The 12,188-nt window shown below is 47.3% G+C and overlaps 1 long non-coding RNA gene across 1 annotated transcript in view; it reads left to right on the top strand.

The window, feature by feature from the left end:
• Positions 1 to 12,142, top strand: part of LOC117071521 — a 67,760-nt gene extending 55,618 nt beyond the window's left edge. The window contains exons 2-3 of the long non-coding RNA XR_004432335.1: positions 7,735 to 7,865; positions 10,566 to 12,142. This is a non-coding gene — a long non-coding RNA (uncharacterized LOC117071521). The remainder of the gene's footprint in view (positions 1 to 7,734; positions 7,866 to 10,565) is intronic.
• Positions 12,143 to 12,188: the final 46 nt, after the last annotated feature.

Raw genomic sequence — 12,188 nt, 5'->3', positions numbered from 1 at the left:
TTGTCTTCTCTGGACTCTAGTTTTCTTAACTGGGTTTGTGCTTTTCTCTTTGTACCATTGTCTTGCTCCAGTAACTGCCTGGAAGCTCAGTCTCTGATAGAATCAGAGCCATGATCATTACTCAGCACCATTTCTGGGTGTTGGGATCCTGGCCCAACTCCCAATTCTCTTTCCATGTTATTATTTATACCCGAGTCTCTTTTCTTAGACTGTGAACATCCTGAGGGCAGAGGCTGTGTCTTTTAAGTCTCTGTCTCTGCAGCCTTGAGCTCCTGGGCTCAAGCAATCCTCCCTTGCTCTGTTCTAGGCATAATGCCTAGAACAGAGGAAGTCACCAATACCTGATTGTTAAGTAAAAAAATGCTGCCTTGTGCCCAGCTGGTCTCCTGGTGGCATGCTGGGAGCTCCAAGCTTACCAGCAGGTTGACTTAACAGGGGCTTGTGTTCAGGTTTCACGGGTGTGTGGAATTGCATTACCATGCCCTGATGCAGTCATTGGTGTGCTAAGCTTGGAGGTTGCTGGAAAAGAACTGGGCAAGGAGCAGAGGAGTCTCCTTTGAGGAAAAGGACCAAGACCCCAGCCCCTCCCCTTTGAGATGACTTTGATCAGGTGGCAGGAAATGGCAATGTAGCCCCTGAGATAGAATTCTCCAGGAGGCAGGAAACGGTAGAGACAGTATCAAAGGGTTGACCCGCAGCAAAGGCCAGAGGTAAGAGTGATAGAAGGTGAAGCTCTACCAGACAACTCTCCCAGGCAGGCTCTACAGGGTTTGTGCCCCAGGAAAGTGGTTGGAGAAGTGGCTTTGAAGGATCCAAATGCTGGGAGCCCAGGTCAGCTCTGCATGGGACTCTACAGTTAGGGGTGGCCTGCCTTACTCCCTGAGGAGCCACCATGGGCTGGGCAGGACCCACCCCTGCTAGGCAGCAGGATCCAGAGCATTACGTGTCCCCAGCAGTATCACGGGCTCTGCCTGTCATGAGGGGCTGCCCAAGTGTTTATGGGGTACAATGTGAGGACAGACAGGACTGGCCCCTCCGGACAAAACATATAAATCTCACTGAATGCCTGCGTACACAGAGGCACCTCTGAGAGATTCTTGAGCCTGTCAAGGTGGGGGATCCGGAGAAAGCCTGAGCATCTTGTAAAATTTGTGAGGAAAAGCATGAGCTGAGCCCTGATCCCTGCTGTGGAGTTATTATATTTGCATTCCTGAGCCCCGGAATCAAGACAATGCCAGTAACTCCAGATTTTGTTCCTTTTAATTCTCTGAAGCTAGACTTTGCTCAGATCACCTGAAGGGACTCTCCCCTTGGACTTGGGATGCTGGTCATCCCTGACCTGGGAAGGAGCTGAGGTTCCTCTGTCCACCCAGTAGAAGCTCAGCTGTCAGCCCCTCTTCTGTCCAGCTGGGATGTCTGTCCAGTGCTCCTCTGGCCACGAGTCCCCATGCTGGCCTTACGGGGAGGATCCAAGAGGCAGGGCCCCCACTCACTGAATGTCTCCTCTGCCCAAGGCATTGTGCCAAGCACGCCATGTACTCGCTTATGTTTTTATCCATTCATTTATTTTATTCATATAGTTATATCTGGATTTGTCTCAAAAAAATTTTAAGGTAAATTTGTTTTTCAACCGTCACAAAAACCCTGAGAGGTAAGGATTATTATTTCCATTTTAAAGACCATGAACTGCTGCTTAGAGAGGGGTAGTCACACAGTTAGTGGGCATAGATACTGGCAGAACTGGAATTTGAACATTGGTAGCTTTCACTCCAAATCATATTCTCTTTTCTTCCTGAATAGACCTAAAAAAATACGAAGCATTTGATATATACAAAAGAACACATGTAATGTATATGTAGGTTATAAAGCACAGCAGTAACATGCCTCCCCTGGAAACCCACCCCCTCGGGTTTTCTATGGGCCACATGACCTCCAAAGGAACATTGCTGGGGACTTGCCAGGAACGAAGCAGAGCCAACTGTTCTCCAGCATTTTGTCCTGGGACCCTCCCATCTCCCCAGGAAGCAGGCATTTCATCCTCAACATACAGATGGGGAAACTGAGGCACCGAGGCTCTCCCACTCAGGCCAAGGTTCCAGGCAGGAGGATGTGGTAGAAGGTAGTTCAGCTCCAGTCTGTTTGACACCCCCGAAGCCTAGGGCTTCGACATCTGGCTGCCCCTCACACACTCTGTGGACATTTTTGAGAATGTAGATCCTTGAGCTCCATCCTTGATCTTGTAGATCAGAATTTCCAGAGCTACGGCCCAGGGAGGTATCATGTTCAAAACTCCCCCGGTGACTCTATGCAGCTGCCCACAGGCAGCAGTGGGTAATGAATGTTGTCAGTGAAGTGCTACAAGTAGCCAAGAGAGGTGAGGATGGAGCTTTGGGTAAGTCTACCTACCTGATTCTGCTACTCATGATCCTCAGTGACCTGCAGTCCAGAGGAGGGCCTCGGAGACCCTCTGGACAGGAACACACAAACCCTTCCCCCAGGCAAAGTGTGCAGCACTTCAAAGGCTGTCATCATCACATATGATCAAGGTCACTTAATAAATGAGTATTGAGGGTTTCTAATATTTGGTGTTTATAACGTAAAAGGAGCCAACATTGGAATTTACTGAGGACTCGAACACAGTGTTCTACTAAGAAGTCTGGCTGCCATCCGGCTCTTGGCAACAGAGGTGGCTGGGAATCCTGCAATATGGGGGAAGGCTACGCATTGCCGGCATCCCGTTGGTGCTGTCTCGAGTCGGCTGTGCTTTTCAGTCTTTGATCTTCTTGCTCCTTGGCTGTATGTTACAGTGAATTCAGCTTCACCCATCTCCATGGTGTTTGTAGGGGGTTGTTTGGTTAACTCTGCAGTGTGTAGTGATACCCATTTTGCATCACCCATCTGGGGAGTCTATAATTTTCCAATGACTAGACTCTAGTGTCATAGATACTATGATTCCCATGGGAACCTCCACGTGCCTGCTGCAAAGGCAAATAGATGCGTGCATGCACCTCTGACTTCCCCAAATTTGCTTTATGGCAGCATTTCGTATTATCACACAGTACCTTTTCCATGGAAAATTGGGACTGGATGAAGCAGTGGACCATGAGGTCTTTTGTCCTGCTCCAGTGGGTCACCCATCAACAAAGTTTGAGAACCATCGGCTTAGAGGCAGCAACTTTTTGAGCTGGGAGAGGCCCCGGACCCAATGTCAAGGAGCCTCTGAATGTGCTACGGTTTCTTTAATCAGCTGGACCCAAGAAGTAGTTTCCTCCAATTTTGAAGACTATGGCCCAGTACATGGACAGTGGCTGCCTTGAGGGGCTGTCCAATAATGTGATATTTCATTTACAGCAGTAAAGGAGCATAGCTTGTGAATGTTAATATTGGATTATTTCCCTTCATAGTTAGCTGCCTCCTCACTTCACTGTTTCCATGGCAACACTTCTCAAACACCACTTCATACTCTGAATACACAATGTAAACAATCTGCAGTTGAACATTTCCCAATTTAGGGGTTTGGAGCCCAAGCCAGCAGGCCTGCCGTTCGGAAGCTGCTGAGAAGCAGGAGGCTGGCGGAACTCACAGCAAGGACTGACAGAGCCAGGCTGGGCTGGAGGGCAAAAGGTCACTCCCTGAGTATTCTGCTCTTTCTTTTGGGGGCATTTAGTACAGGAGGGGCTCGGAGTGACTTATAGAACTGGCAGGGACTCCCCCATCGCTTAGAGATGAGGAGCTTCAAGCTCCGAGAAGTGAAGTGACTTTCCCATTGTCGCACAGGTTTGTGATGGAGCCAAGACCAGAACGAGGGCTTGTCCAGGCACTACAAATGCTCACCCAGTGTCTGCTCCTGAGCATCCCCACCCAGCACCCCCACCCCCCACCCCATGGTCATGGGTATTCCTTCCCATTGAGTCTAAAGACTGAATCATACTTCTCAATTTCAACACAACATCTGTCAGTCCAGATGGACACCACTGATTGGCTGCAAGGGCCTCAGCTGGGCCTGCATGCAGGCAGCTCCATGGACCCTGGTCTCTCTATAAGGAAAGCAGGGACACAGCTTACTCTCCTGGGAGCAGTTCTGGACCTCCACTAAAGGCATCATTATTTTCTTTTTAGCAAAGGAACTATTTTTATTTCCAGGGTCTCCCCACACAGAGTAATGCATGCAATTTTCACATGGTTATAAGCAAAGCAAGGAGATTGTTGCTTTGTTTTTATTTTTTTTAACAGGAAAACCTCAGACTATTTCCTTTTAACTTCTTAGCAATCCTTAGCATCCTTTGACTTCTGAGCAAAAAATCACATGATTGCTGTGTCTTTAGCAATGAGCCAAAGGACACTCACGACCTTGGGAAGTTAAAAAGAGGCTCAGAGAGTGTTTGAGAAAATGCAACCAGCAGGTGCCCTATGGGGATGGGCTGTTGGGAGGTGCTGGGGAGGGGATCCTCATTTAGCTGCTGACTGGGCTTTGGAGGGAGGGAGGATGGAGTCCATCATTGGAAGATTTTAAACAGACAGCTCGGGAGTGCAGTGTATCCCTAATACAACTGGGGAAGAGCTTCTACCTCTCTGCCCATATCCTGGGGACCCAGTGTGTACCACACTCACACCCATCAGAGCCCTTTCTGCTCCTATTCATTTGGTTTGGCTTGGTCACAAGGTATGTGCCCACTGTGTGTCCTCCTAGGCATGGTCCATTGGGTCTCCCCACTGATGCCAGGTAGGATCACCAGAAACGTAAGAGTGTCCCTGAGATCCAGGTCTGGACTCCAGCTCCCATTCTATAACCCATGCTGGGCTGGTCCTGCTGGGCCTTCATCATGAGCACCCCAGGCCCTCAGAGTATTACCCATGGGACAAAATCCACAGGCACATCAGGGCTCTGATGAGCTGAGGAGGGTATTGAGCATTAAACCAGGACCACTGACAATGTCCCCACCCTAAGTGAACAGACATAGCTATTTCTGCCTTCTGTCCTCCAGACTGCTCCCCATCCCCAAAGAAGACCCTTTTACTGAGGCAATTTGCCAAATAGAGTTACAAGCCAGAAGACCAGGCTTTCAGGTCTGGCTCTATCACTAACTCACTGGGACCACGGGAAAGTCATGCCCCTTTTCTGGGCCTCAGTTTCCCCTATGCAAAATGCAGGGATTAGGCTATATCAATATTTCTCAAAACACCAGTTCTATGGGGATATTAACTAGTGATGGGAGCAAAAAGGATTCCAGGGTGAAATAAGTTCCAGAAATGCTGAATTCCACAAAATAATAGATGCTGCATTGTGGATCTTCCCAGCGCCAATAATATGCCTTGTAGGCCTCTGAAAGGGGATTACAACATCCAATATTTCCAAAATGTATTTAACCACAGGGCCTCTACACTCTTCCAGTATCAACAATGGAATTCTCTTTCTTTCCTTGGAGAAGCAACAAGAAATTGGCCTTTGCTTCTTTAGTGTCTGAGGCTATTTGGTCTTTTAGTTTATTTCTAAAATACAGTCCTGGGTGATGTCTCAGAGGAATAATAAAGATCCACCTTAAACCACAGGTTCTTGAAAGTCCTTAGAAGATGGCTTTTGGGGAAAGGGTTCCACTCCAGAAATTATATTCAAGGTCTTGTGTGTATATTATACGATAATATAGACCAAGGTCTATAGGATTAATTGGATTTTCAAAGGCCTCCGTGACCTTCAAAATGGTAGGCCACTGCATTTAAACTCTTACCAGCTAATACCTCTGAAATAAGTTTGATTTTATAGAAATTTGGATGTGAAACTGTATGACATGAGATTTTGGTATCTTGATAGGATGTAGGGGAATGTGGGACAGAAACTATGGAAAAGAGGGCAGACAATGGGAAAACTAGAGGGACCAGTAGCAGCTCCATCTTGGGCAGGCCATGGCATCCCCAGTTTCTTCCTTGGTTCCAGTGTGAATGCTTCTAAAAATCATCACATGATTCTTCGTTATAAGACTCAGCTACTGAATATTAATGTTTTGTGGCAAGGAGAAAATTACTGCTGTATCAGAAAGGCTTTTTATCTTACAGGTCACTGGGGCTCTACTTATTCAGTTTTGCTCAAGGACACAAATGTCCCAAACGTATGTGTCTCAAGGCCAGACATTTTCTTGTTCAAAGACACCAGGATTTCCACTTTAGGCTCTCTTCCTATAGAGCAAGGCTGAGACGCTAAGAAATGGTTGCAGGAATCCCCTCCTGTCTCCCATTATAAAGCGCAGCCTGCACATACAGATGTGTCTCGAGGCAGTGGGGGCATTTGTGAGGGGACTGATAGAAGGTTCTAGAAGGTTTTTGCAGAGCCAAGAATGCAAGATGGGAAGTTCGGATCCACAGAGGGCCATTGTGAAGTGTGAATTCAAAAGCAGTTCAATTTGAGTTCTAAAGCTTACCGTTCTGGCCATCTGCTAACTGTCTTTTGATCACTGGCCTTTGAAACAGAATACTAATAATAAGTTAATACATTATTATTTACCAGCAGCCTGAGGGATTAGAATTCTCTCGGCTTGAATGGCCCTATGACTGCTCACATGCATGACCCAGAGGAGGACGGTTTTAGCTTTTGGCAGAGGGGAAAACTTAATTGTGTGTTTTGATGACAAAAGAGCTCCTTTCTCTCCTTTGATATCTTCTAGAATATCTGCATTTTCCTAACTGAAATATCTTCATCTTATAGTAAGAATTTGCTAGAGGATTTGCTTTCAGAACCTGGTTAAAAAAGGGTTGGGGGCGGGGAGGAGAGTCCCCCAAAGCTAACCAACAAAATTCATCAGAAATCCCTTAAATTAATTTAGAACACTGAGTCATAGAGGCCCATCAACATTGCATAACAGCCATTAAAGCATTAGTATTACTTTGGGGGCACTTGATTATGCAACCCAGTAGTAAATCTCCTTTGGGCCTTTTTTCAAAATTCCCAAAAAGAGTTGCAGTTTGCTAATTTATTTTTGAATGAGCTGAGTCTGTGTTCATCCCAGCCTCCTATTCAGCTTTTTGCCTCCATGCAAGGATGGTGAGCCATGCAAAAATTGGCATCTAGCATTAAAGAGGTGCTTTATATTTCACTTCCGATCATTTGCAAAGGCAGAACCACCAGTTCACTCATTTAACAAGTGTTTACTGATAGCTTATATGTGCAGGAGAGTGAGGCTGAACCTAGAACAGATCTGAGTTTCCATCTAGCTTTGTCTTTCTGGGTGTCAATTTCCCCATCTATAAAAGGAGGACTTGGGCAGGAAGGCTCATCAGGATGGTTAAGAGCAGGCATTTGGGACCCAGACCATCTGGCTTTGAATCCCAGCTTGGTCACTTACTAGATGTGTGTTGAGTTTGGGCAAGTTACTTAATGATTCAGAGGCTTGGGCTCTGACATTTGTGAACCGGTGATCACAATGGTAGTTACTTTGGAGAGGTGTCGGAAGGATTAAATGGGTCAGCAAAAGAAAGTTCTTTGAACGTTGCCTGGCCCCGAGCAGGGATAGAGAAATAGGATCTGTTATGACTGTTCCTGCTGAGGCCCTAGCAAGATGACTGCCCACTAAGCCATTTCCTCTCCTCCTTCACCCCATGTCCCAGCCTTCCTGGAGGCCGTGGCCATGTGGCTGAGTTCTAACCCATGAAATGTGGGTGGATGCACAGTCACAACGTCCAGGTTTGACCCACAAAAACCTTCCACGTAGGATTCTCCATGTCCTCACCCCTCTGTTGTTTCAGTGCAGATGAGCTTGGCACCCCCAGAGGCCATGTGTGGAAGATGGCACAACCACAAGATGCAAGGGACCAGGAGTCCTGAATAAGCACTTGGAGAAGAGCCACCTGTCAATCCATCCATTTTTGGACTTCATGTGAGTGAGAAATAAGCTGTAGAAGTGCTAAGCTCATGAGATTTGGGGACAGCTAGAGTTACTACAACAAAGTGCTGGGCTAGGTACTGAGTCTGATGGGGACTAAGACATTTTCCCAGAGGGACTGAACCTGTTTGCAATGGCCTGATTGCTTGACTTGCAGTTTCTGATGTTATCTGGGTAATGACCAAAGGACACCGAGTTCTCCGGTTGGGGACAAGAGCTTGTATGTCTAGCAAGCGCTGGCCTGGTCTCTGGCAAGTTTCCTGCAGACAGCTGCCCAAGCTGGCCGCTTGGGCTTACTGCCCCTGCATTCTGGACAATGGGGCAGCATTTCCACCCAGATGCCACAGGGAGCTACTCAGGTTACCCAGGCAGTAGCCCATGTTCAAAATATATGACCTCAGTCCTCAGAGCTTTGTCCATCTCTGACTTCCGAGCCTTGGCCATCTTTTGAGTGGGAATTAGCAGGAATGTTTGTATGGGAGCCTCTGAAGTGGTCAGAGTAAAAATTTTCCTCATTAAAACTCAAAGCAGGCCGGGCGCGGTGGCTCACGCCTGTAATCCCAGCACTTTGGGAGGCCGAGGTGGGCGGATCACGAGATCAGGAGTTTGAGACCAGCCTGACCGACATGGTGAAACCCCGCCTCTACCAAAAAAAAAAAAAAAAAAAAAAGCCAGTGTGGTAGCGTGTGCCTGTAATCCCAGCTATTCAGGAGGCTGAGGCAGGAGAATCACTTGAACCCGGGAGGCGGAGGTTTCACTGAGCTGAGATTTTGCCATTGCACTCCAGCCTGGGTGACAGAGCAAGACTCCATCTCAAAAAAACAAAACAAAACAAAACAAAACAAAAAACTCAAAGCAAAATACACTTCCCGACAAAACACTGGACTGAAAGATGCTCACCATGTGTACTGGTTTCCCTTGGGGATTGATTTGGCAAACGTGCACCTGAGTTGGAGATGTGTCTGTCCCAGCAGTCCCAGCTGCATTTAGCAACTCCCCTTGTGGCAGAATCTCCCTTTGATGAAAATCTCCTCCAACACTGTCTGTTCCACTCTCCTAGCACTTGTCATTTTTCTCCTGGCACAATTGTCATTTCTCCCCATATATTTAAGGCCCTTCCAGAGATGCAGAGGCCAGAGCTTTTGAGGCCCAAGCCATTAGCAAGAAATGAAGAAATGCAAAAGCAAGAGAGAGCATGGTCACAGAAAAACAAAAACCCAAGCTGCTCTAGCCTTGGGCTGCGCAGTGCACTGGTCATAAAGGGAAATCTGGCTTTTGTGTAATGCCACAGCTTATACGGAGCAAGAAGAAGCCAATCCAACAGCAGAAAATTAGGAAGGGTCTGAATTGGAGGTCCCTTTTGAGCCCTTGCCAAATAGCTCTTCCTGTTGTCCCCTGTGGTCATCCCAACCTATCTTATTTCCACTCTTAGACTGGCAAGAGCTAAGTGATCAGGGGGAAGTGGGTTGGGGGTGCTTTCTGGTTTGCAGCTTGAGGTGAAGGCTTGGATCTGTGACTTATTACCTGGGAGAGCTTGGACTAGTCACTTAGTGACACTTCTATAACTCTGGTAGAGGCTGATCATTGCCCACTTACACGTCCCTTTTGGCTCCCACAGTAACAGAATTCTCACTGGGCACAGGCTGCCCAAACATTTCCCAGACTTCCTTGTTTAGGTGTGGTCATGTGACTAAGTTTCTATCAATGGAATACAAGCAGAAGTGACACTGGCCACCTCCGGGTCTACGACTTGTGACATTGAGCATGCCTCCACCGTGCTTCCTCCCCCTTCCTGTTGACTGCAGGTGAGGAGGTGAATCAGCTTTGACCACAGGGATGATGATAATGCCCAGGAGATGGCAGAGCCACAAGGTGGAAGAAACCTGGGTCCCTGAGTGATGATGAGAAGCAGAGCTTCCTTCCACACCTGGATTGCTCTATAAGGCTATTGCATACAAAAAAGAAATTGCTTTGTTTTTCAGGTCACTCCAGTGCTGGGTTTCTTTGACAGGGTATGTTAGCCTTCTCTAACTCATATGTTCCTATAGGGTTATGGTGTGGTAAAATAGAGAACTGTAAATAGATACACAGTTAGGTGCTCCATAAATGTCTTCTGAATGAGTGGTGAGCAAAGGGACTGGTTATTTCCATGTTTAAATTCCGAGAATCTGCTAGGCATGGTGGCTCACGCCTGTAATCCCAGCTACTCAAGAGGTGGAGGCAAGATGATCGCTTAAGCCCAAGAGTTTGAGACCAACTTGAGCAAAAACAACAAAAACAGTAAATCCCAAGAATCTGAGAAGCAGCCTTACAACATATGTAGCAGCTACACACGATGACTGCAGGGAACCCCAGGCCTTGTCTGTTTAAGCATCTTTCCCCCTTGGCTGGAGGTTCCCACCATGAGTCAGTGACCATGAGATGACCCAGGCAGGAGACCGCTGTGGCACACAGCCTTCTGTCTCTACAGGAACTAACTTATCCCACAAGCTAATCAGCTTGCCTGTCAGGGTGAGCATCTGTGGCATGGGGTGGCAGGTGGAGGGTGTTTAAAGGGCAGAAGACTGGGTTCAAATCCAGCTGTCTCTCTGACTACTCATGCAAATTGGAGCAGGCTACTTAATTGTGAAGGATCTTGGCTCCCCGAGTGTCTGTAAAATGGGGATGCTAATTCTGGCTCTGCCTTCTCCCTAGGGCTACAAGACACACTCAAGAGATCCAACAATGGTGAAAATACTGCATATGGCAGATGACAATGGGAGAAACATGACAAGTCAAGTCACATTTGCTGAGTGTGGGCTGAGTGTGCCGGTCTCTTTCTTCCATGAATATTTATTGAGTACCTACTAGGTCACATCGTGAGCATGGTAGTTCCTGTCTTCATAGAGCTTACAGTCTGGTGGAAACTATATATTATACAAGGAAGTAGACAGTTACTGTACAGTATGATGAATTATTGATAGAAATGCAAGGCACCATAAATATACAGAAGGGGGCTCCTAACTCAGGCTTCAGGGCTCCTGGAATGCTTTTCAGAGGAAATGATCTCTCCTTTAAGACTGGAAACAAAGGAAGAGTTATCCAGGGTAAGGGGGCTTTGGAGGTGGGAAGCATGTTCTAGGCAAATGAGACAAGGATCACCCTTGAAGAACAAGAAAGAGCCACAAGAGGCTTAGAATAGCTGCAGCTTGGAGTTGAAGGAGGGGAATGATGACAGATTGGGCTGGAAGGGCCAGAAGGGTCTAGAGCAGGGTTTCTTCACCCCAGCTGCAGCTTGGAGAAAATACTGATGCCGAAGTCACCTCCACCTCTGGTGGTTGAGAAGCTCCCCAGGTGATTCAAATGTGTAGTCAGTGTTGGAAGCACTGCTTAGACCATGTGGGATCTAAAAAGCCAAGCGAAAGACTTGGAAGTTTATCCAAAAAGCCTCTGACGGTTTTATGGAAGGAAGGGTTATAATCAGATTTTTCTTCCTCCAGATGCTGGGTGAAGAAGGGAATGAGACGGAAAGACTGGGGTTAGAGAAGCTGGTTAAGGAGGCTGCTGTAGTGATCCAGGTGGGAAATGCACCCAGAGCTGTCAACAGGGATGGCAAGAAGTGGACAAGTCCTACGCCTGGTTGATGATGGGCTGTGAGGAGAGATGTGGGAGACATGGGTTCATCCCCCAAACATGCAGGCTGAAATGACCAAGAAGTTTCCAGCTAGAGATACAGACTTGTGAGTCGGTAGCAGAGAGCAACAAGGCACTCTCCCAGGAAGAGGGGTAAATGGTGAGAAGAAAAGAGGAACTAGAACAGAGCCCCAGAGGACCAGGGAGAGCTGTGCTCCAAAAGGACCAAGAAGAGCTGGTCAAAGAAGGAAGAGAAAAACCAGAATCACACATTGTCAAGAACATAAAGAATGGTGGCTAGTAAGAGTCAACATGTGTAAGAGGATCACATTCTGGGAGATGTACTCACAGGTCACTGGTAACCTTGGCAGCGAAGATGGGGTCGCTGCCTGGGTGGGGCTGAAGTGGTGGTAGAGCAGATATCATATAACAGGGGCAACTATTCTTTATCTATTTGTTTGCTCATTCAATAAATACTTCATATATGAAGCACCTAATGGCAGGGTGCTGTGTTCAGAGCTGTGGATAAGATGGCAACTCCTGAGGCCTTCACCCACTAAAAGGAGACAGATAATCTCACCCACATCACAAAACAATGAGATAGAAATGCTAGAATGAGGCTGGGTGCAGTGACTCACGCCTGTAATCCCAGCACTTTGGGAGGCTGAGGCAGGTGGATTGCCTGAGCTCAGACGTTTGAGATCA

The sequence above is a fragment of the Trachypithecus francoisi genome, unplaced genomic scaffold (assembly GCF_009764315.1).
Source record: "Trachypithecus francoisi isolate TF-2019V2 unplaced genomic scaffold, Tfra_2.0 Lachesis_group3, whole genome shotgun sequence".
Taxonomy (NCBI): domain Eukaryota; kingdom Metazoa; phylum Chordata; class Mammalia; order Primates; family Cercopithecidae; genus Trachypithecus; species Trachypithecus francoisi.
The sequence above is the reverse complement of the archived record's forward strand: the minus strand, read 5'-3'. Positions and strand labels throughout refer to the sequence as shown.